Source organism: Cryptomeria japonica, chromosome 8 (genome assembly GCF_030272615.1).
Source record: "Cryptomeria japonica chromosome 8, Sugi_1.0, whole genome shotgun sequence".
Lineage (NCBI taxonomy): Eukaryota > Viridiplantae > Streptophyta > Pinopsida > Cupressales > Cupressaceae > Cryptomeria > Cryptomeria japonica.
In genome coordinates this window covers 104137329-104144851 of record NC_081412.1, presented here as the reverse complement: position 1 = coordinate 104144851, position 7523 = coordinate 104137329, and positions in this window count along the sequence as shown.

The window sequence follows — 7523 nt, the reverse complement described above, 5'->3', positions numbered from 1 at the left end:
TTCTCTCTCATTTGGGATGAAGAGGATATGTGTACAAAGCGTGGAAATTATACTCAAGCATTCAAGCATTCAAGCATTCTTTCAAGCAATTGATCATTTCAAGTCTCCATTCAAGGCTAAGTGTTGCATTCAAGACAAGGATCCAACCATTGAAGAGGAGATCACATACAACATATTACTACAACATACAACATACAACATCTAAACCTTCGCACATAAGGATACCAACATCCTTAGAACAAGGTATTAGTACTTGTTTTACAGTCATTTACATTTACAGCTCTTGCTCATTTCTTGGTTAATTCCAAAACCGGGGTTTGACCTAAAGGCAAACCCCTAATCCCTAACCCCCCAATCGTCTTCGCTTTTCTGTGTGTAGGTTGCAGGTACGTGGCTGAAATTGAAGATCTGGAATCCTTGTGCAGAGACGAACAGATCCCCCTTCATTTCGCGGATTTTTCGGAGGACCGTGGCGCCGGGCGCCATCATCCTGACAACTTTTGCTCAAATTTGCAGGACAGTGCCGTATCGACATTTTACTGCTAATTCCAGGTCCGCAGGTTCATCCTATAACCCAAACTCATTTTTTAAGCGAATCTTTATGACTTTCTATGCATGCTTAGCTTAATTTCCTTAACAACATTCTTTACAAAAGAGGGTAGCCTTGCTTTCCTAACCCTTGAAATTCATTTAGCATCCAATCTTGCATTGCGTGGGATTGGATCTTATGAGTTTCAACCCCTCTTTTGAATGTAAAGTCTCTCCCCTAAGTGAAAAACCATCGAATCCTAGCGAACCTCCCTTCTCTCTCCTCGGAGTCGGAAGAGGGGAGAACAACTAGGGTTCGATCGCGATTTGTCCGCTTTACATATATAAGAGTCATTTTACAACTTGCCAAGTCGGCTTATAAAGTTTTTACAATAATAAACAAAATATAATATATCAAAAATCTTGTCAGCCTCTGTGCCGGTATGCTTCCTTTCTCTACCGATGCCGGTGGTTTGAGTGCCGGTGTAGAGTGTGATCTATTGATGTTGGTGTAATGCCTTGCTGGTGTAATGCCTTGCCGGTGCCATAGGATTGTAAGGTTGCCATCAATGACAAAACCTTCAATCACCTTCAATGTCTCATTGGAGTGTGCATATGCTAACAATCTCCCCCTTTGGCATTGATGGCAACACTCATGAGAAAATTCAAAAGTGTATCCAAAACTGTAATCCAAAAATGTGTGCTCCCCCTGAGCATATGATTCCTGTGATATTGGATTTTCTCATACCACTACTCCCCCTTTGGCATCAATGACAAAGGTTGTCAAGATGTCAATAGAGTTTGTAGTTTCAACCTTGTAACTGGGTAGTTATAATTTGAAATAGATCTGCCAAAATTAAGTTTATACTCTCCATAAACTTTTTACTATCTCTGATAGCTGTCTCTATCCTTTGAACTGTAACAGTGAGATGTTGCATGTGCTCTACCGGTGTCCTCTATCCTTTTACAAGTGCCTCAGATATCTCTTTCCGCATGAATGCTAGATAGTCCAATCTTGGACTTAGTCTTAACCTTAAACTTTTTGCCTTATTCTCTATTTTCTCCTTTTCTCTTCCCAACTTAAGTAATTCATCCTCAAAATTTGTTATCTGTTGTTCAAAAACTGATAGTGTATCTGGTGAGTTAACAAAATTATCTACAAGTTTATTTATTTCATTGTGTACCTTGCTTATTTGCTTATCTATATTAGTTGTTAGTAGGTTTGTCTTGCATATGTCTTTGTACAAAGTCTTGAACTCTTTTAGTAAATTACATAGTTTCGGTAGAAGTGTGTCAGATTCTCTTGTACACTTCTTTATCTGATCTTCAAAGAATCTTTGTTTTTCAATTTCTATTTTATCCTTCAATGCCTCTTCCTTTACTTGCTCAATTGTCTCTATGTTTTCATTGATGTATTTTGACAAAATTTCAATTTAATTTAATGAATCCTTATTGTCTATGTTATAGTTAGGAGCTAGCCTCTTCAAAATTGGTATGGTGTCATGTATAGCCTTATAAGCTTGTGAGCTGCAATCTATTATCCTCTTAATTGAATCTAAGAGTACTTCTGTTCCATTGGTTGATTTATAGCCCACTAATGAGGAACCAACATTCTGAATACCATCGGTGGTAGAAGTAACCAAGCTTGTTGTGACCTCTAGTAGGTCAGTCTGTGTTTCCATTTCTTTAAGCAATGGTTTTTGATCTTCTCCTATTTCCAGTGGAGTTGTTTCCATGTGACTTTGTTCCTGTACCTATTTTGGAGCTTGTTGCTCTTCTTGTCTCTCTGTTTGTTGCTCTATCTCAGTCTGAGTTTGAGTTTCTACCTATTTCTCTTTGTCATTTGCCGGTTTCTCTTGTGTGTTATCAGTTTGCTCAGCTACCGGTGGCTTACTATCTGTGTCTGTCTTACCAGTTGTATCTTAATCTACCACAATGTTGATCTTTTGTGTATCAACATCCACTATATATAAGACTTCAGGATTAGGATTGACATCCTCTACATCCATACTTTCAACTGCCAGTTGATCTTCTCTAGTTGTTGTTGTTACCGATGGAGTAATCAAAGGAGGTGGGGGTAAGTTGTCTTTAACTTTGATACTAGGTGGTCCACCGACTTACCTTTACCCTTGTCCTTGTCCTTCTAATAAACCTTTATAGGTTTGTGGCTCATGTACTCTTCCTATTTTTATTTTTCAACTAGGAATGTATCCCATGCATTTTATGTTTCTTTAGTCACCTCATTAACTCTCCCAACCATTAATGCAATGTGCTGGTGTGCAGTAGAGAATATTGACTGGTTGGCTTCTGCAATTAAATCATCTATTTCTTTAGGTGAGTTCACCGGGTAAATAGAAATTAATTTTTCTATGTTGATTTTCTTGTCAAGTTCTACAAAAGCTTGTCTTCTTGCTTCCAATCTTTGAAATAATTCATTTGGTACTTCATCTGCCACTTCCATCAAAAATTTCTTATACATGTCCATGTGCAAAATAACACTGTTTTCCACTTGTTATTTTTCATCTGCTGTAAGAGTGTCATACAATTTTTCTATATTCTTTAGTTAACCTTCCTCTATAATTTCATTCAATAGTATGTCAAGAGGGGCCATGTCCTGATTTGTCCTCTTCTTCTTCTTAGGTGTCAGTTTCTTCTTTGGTGTAGTCTTCCTAACCGGAGATCTTATTGCTTGTTGTTTCTGTCTTGTTCTCCTAGGTGAGGGTGTGGTTGCCGGTGAAGGATCTCTTTTCCTTACAACTCTCTTGAAAGTTGCAGGCATGTCATTCTCTGAAGAAGTGCCTACCGGTGATAGGTGAGTTTCAGGTTGTAAAGTTCCTAACTCTTCCTCAGTGATACCGGTTTGTTTCATCACATCTTCTTTAATGGCCTTTTCCTATCTAGAACCTCTTCTCACAACTACTTCAACCTTTTTCACTCTTTTATTAGATTGAATTTGTTTTTATATGGTCTCAGCACTACCAAATACTTCTTCCTTTGGTTCATTTGGTGCTTCCAGAAGTGCTTTAGCATAAGTTTCAATGATAAGGTCATCAGTCTCATAACCCATTTATGTTACCCAAATTGTCCTTGGGATGACTACTTCCATCCATATCTCATCCTTTTTAATTACAAAGCATATGTTATCCTTATACTTGTCAACAATTTTCTATGACAATCTGATTCTCTTCTTCATTTTTACCTTAAGTGCTTGAAAGTAATCATGGATATTGTTTTCCTTATCTTCTCCCATATTGTTGAATAGTTCTGTTAGCTATTTACCTACCGGTATATCAAATCCAAGTTCTTTGTAGCCTATACCGGGAACCTGTTTGGTTATATTTAGCATCAAACATACTAGCAGATTTCCAAACCTAAAAGTTCCTTTCTTATCCTTCTTAATCTTGTCTAGGTTGTCAATTAACTCATCCTTCAACCATTCACATATATCAATCTTTACATTATCTGTGATCGTGTCATAAGCACTCTTAATGCATAAACTTGAAACTGAGTTAAGTCTATTTGCATGAGTGGCCTTATACCCTAAAATCATGCTGATAAATCTCACATTTATGTCGGTAACATCATTGACTCTCAAGGACCTTTTGTTAGATGTTGCACCAGTTAGATTAGTTACTAGGGCATTTGAGACCTTTTTAGTCTTGTCGGGCCTTTTACCGATTGAGGGTAACCCTGTCACTGCTTTGATAGCTTCCTTGGTAATTTTGTGAATTGCATCTAACCAGAAAAATTCACCATGTACCCTGCTTAAGACTATCCTAATCACATCCTTGGGAAATTCAGGAATGCAGAGGATTTCGGTAAATCCTAGGGTTTCAATGACTTTGTGTTCCGGTTTTACATTTCTGAATTCATCACATATGATATATTTATACATTGTTTTGATTTCTTCATTTCCTAATTCCTCTTTGTTGCAGTGGATGTAAATTTTGGGGTCTTCAACATAGACAACTCCTTTTTGAATTTGAGAAAAAGCACCTACACTATCATCTTTCTTTGCTACTTTGGGAACTAATTGAAACACAGACCTAGGGAGTTTTATAACCTTGACTACAGTAGGGTTTGCTATATATTCAAGTGCAGAGGTGGATGCCATGATGAAAATACCTTTTTCTGCCTTTGGATGGGTTGATTTCTTGAAGTGCTTCACCTCTTTTCTTGAAATCTCTTAGCTTTGCAAATATCGCTCTCTTCGAATGTTTGAAATCTCGGTGAAGTGAAATGGAGCCAAAATTGCAAATTTATAATGTTTATTTGCCATCTACCACAATTAATGCATGCCAGTTAAGTAGTCACTTAACATTGTCTGCCGGTAATGAAGTAATTTCCAACTTCTCATCTCTAACCGAGGGAATAATAACATATATCTCATTTATTGCCAAACCCTCAAAGAAGATTTTCTTTAGTTTGATGAAGAGCTTCCTGCTGGTGGAGTACCACTCTATCCTACCGATGAAGCACTACTTTGTCTTGTCAATGAAGCATTGATTGGTTCTACCGGTGGAGGAGTATTCCCAACATTTAGATCAGCTTTTCTAATCCATTGTTTTGAGAATTCTTTCTTAACCTCTTCAACTTTTTCTTTCCCTTTCAAGCTAGAACTTTTGTTGTCTACCGGTGATCCTTTACTTCTACAAAATTTTGCAATATGCCGAATCTTGTTACATGCATAACAAGTCACATTATTTTTCTGAATAGCTTTGCCATAACCTATGCCAGTTTGTGTTCTACTTTGATTAGATAAGTGTCCAAATCTTCCACAAACATAACATCTTACATTCATTCTACAATTTTCAGAGTTGTGACCAACTTTGTTACATTTTGAACATTGAACGGTGGGTGTGTTGATGTTCTGATAATTTCTAGATCTACATTGATTTTCTCTATGCCCATACTTATTACAATTAAAGCATTTTCCATTGAATTAATAAGCATTAGGTTGTCTTATTGGTTTGCTGTGATCCTGAGTGTTTGCAGTACTAGAGCTTTGTCCTGCTTCAAAGCCAATTCCACAAGTATCACCATTAGGTTTCTGAATCTTCAATAAGTCACCAAGTTCTTCTGAGCTTTTCTTGAGTTTTTCTTTGTGTTGATTTACAATATCCAGTTCTCTTTGTAAGATCTCTTTCTGTCTCATCAGTTCATTGGAGTCATTTTGTGTATGCATTAGATCTATCTTTAATAGGTCATTTTCATAGCTAATTCTTGTGTTCTCATTTGCTGCATCACTTAGTCTTTCGGTCAATTCTTCTTCATTCTTTTTCCTATCTTTAGTTTCTTTGTAGAATCTCATGGTCATATCTTGCATCTCATTCTTCATTGTTATGTTCTCCAGTTTCAGCTTGCTTATCTCATCATTAAGTAATTCCTTTTCATCATTCTCATTTTGCAACTTTTCACATAATTCTCTTCTCTTGTTTCTTGTAATGGTAAAATTCTCTTGAAGTGCCTAAATGATATCCTGAGCTACCTTTAGATCATCTTCAAGTTTGATGTTTTTCAATTTTTCTGCATCGTAGTCTGAGAGAGCTGCTTCTAGTTGCTTCATCAGATTTTCCATGTCTACCGGTGTCAAGATCTTCCTCAAGCTATTAGGCTTCTGAAAATAGAGGACCAGGCTCTAATATCAATTGTTAGGATTCCCATAGATACTGAGAGGGGGGCTGTGAATCAGTATCTAACCAATAATTAGAATTTCTTAACTTAAAACATGTAGAGCGTATTATAACAGTGTACCGGTATGCAAGAAATAATGCAATAAATAGAAATGAAAGTAACCACATAAGAAACACACCATAACACAATATTTTAGTGAGGAAACCCAGTGTGGGAAAAACCTCAGTGGGATTTGTGACCCACAATATTCACTTACTGACCAATAAGAGAATATTACTTACAAGAGGGGCCTGTACATGCAAGAAGGCCAAGTGCCTAGAGCTCACTGCTCAATGGGAAGTCTCACTAACTTACAATATGGATTATACAAATCCAATATCTTGTACTACTTTACAATAGCATCTATAATGCTAGATTCAGTACTAGTTTCTACTTGGCTTCTTACATAAACCCTTTAACCTATATTTCGCATAATAGGTTTGCCTAATTATTTTTCCTTCTACATACAAAATGTCTACAATGATCTCTCTTATATATAAGAGTCATTTTACAACTTGCCAAGTCATCTTATAAAGTTTTTACAATAATAAAAAAAATATAATATATCAAAAATCATGTCGGCCTCTGTGCCGGTGCTGGTGGTTTGAGTGCCGGTGTAGAGTGTGATATGTTGATGCTGGTGTAATGCCTTGCTGGTGTAATGCCTTGCCAGTGCCATATGATTGTAAGGTTGCCATCAATGACAAAACCTTCAATCACCTTCAATGTCTCATTGGAGTGTGCATATGCCAATAGTCTCGACCTCTAGTAGGTCAATTTGTGTGTGCATTTCAACTAGCAAAGGTTTAGGTTTTTCAGCAGTTGCTGGTGGCACTATCTTTGTGTGTACTTGAAGATCAACCTGTTTGTCAGTTTGTGTCTCTGTCTATTTCATTGTGCTCTCTTCTGCCAATTTTTCTGATGGTTTCTCAATATTGATGGTATCAGTAACCATTTCACTAACTCCAATCTCAATGTGTTTTGCCTGAATCTCAACTTCAATATTATCAGTTGATTGCTCAGAAGCAACATCTTTCTTCTTTTCCTTAGTATTGTCTTTATCAACTACAATATTGACCTCTTGAGTGTCTATGTTCATGGTATACAAAATTTCAGACTCATGATTTGTATCCTCATGTAGAGTCTCCACATCATTAGTAGCCGGTGAATTATCAGTTGGTACTGGTAGGGTAAATGAAGGTGGTGGTAGATTATCTATCACTTTTATATTTGGTGGTCCACCTACCTTTCCTTTTCCCTTATCCTTATCCTTTTGGTATACCTTGAATGCTTTTGGTCTTTTCAGCTCTTCTTGTTTCTCC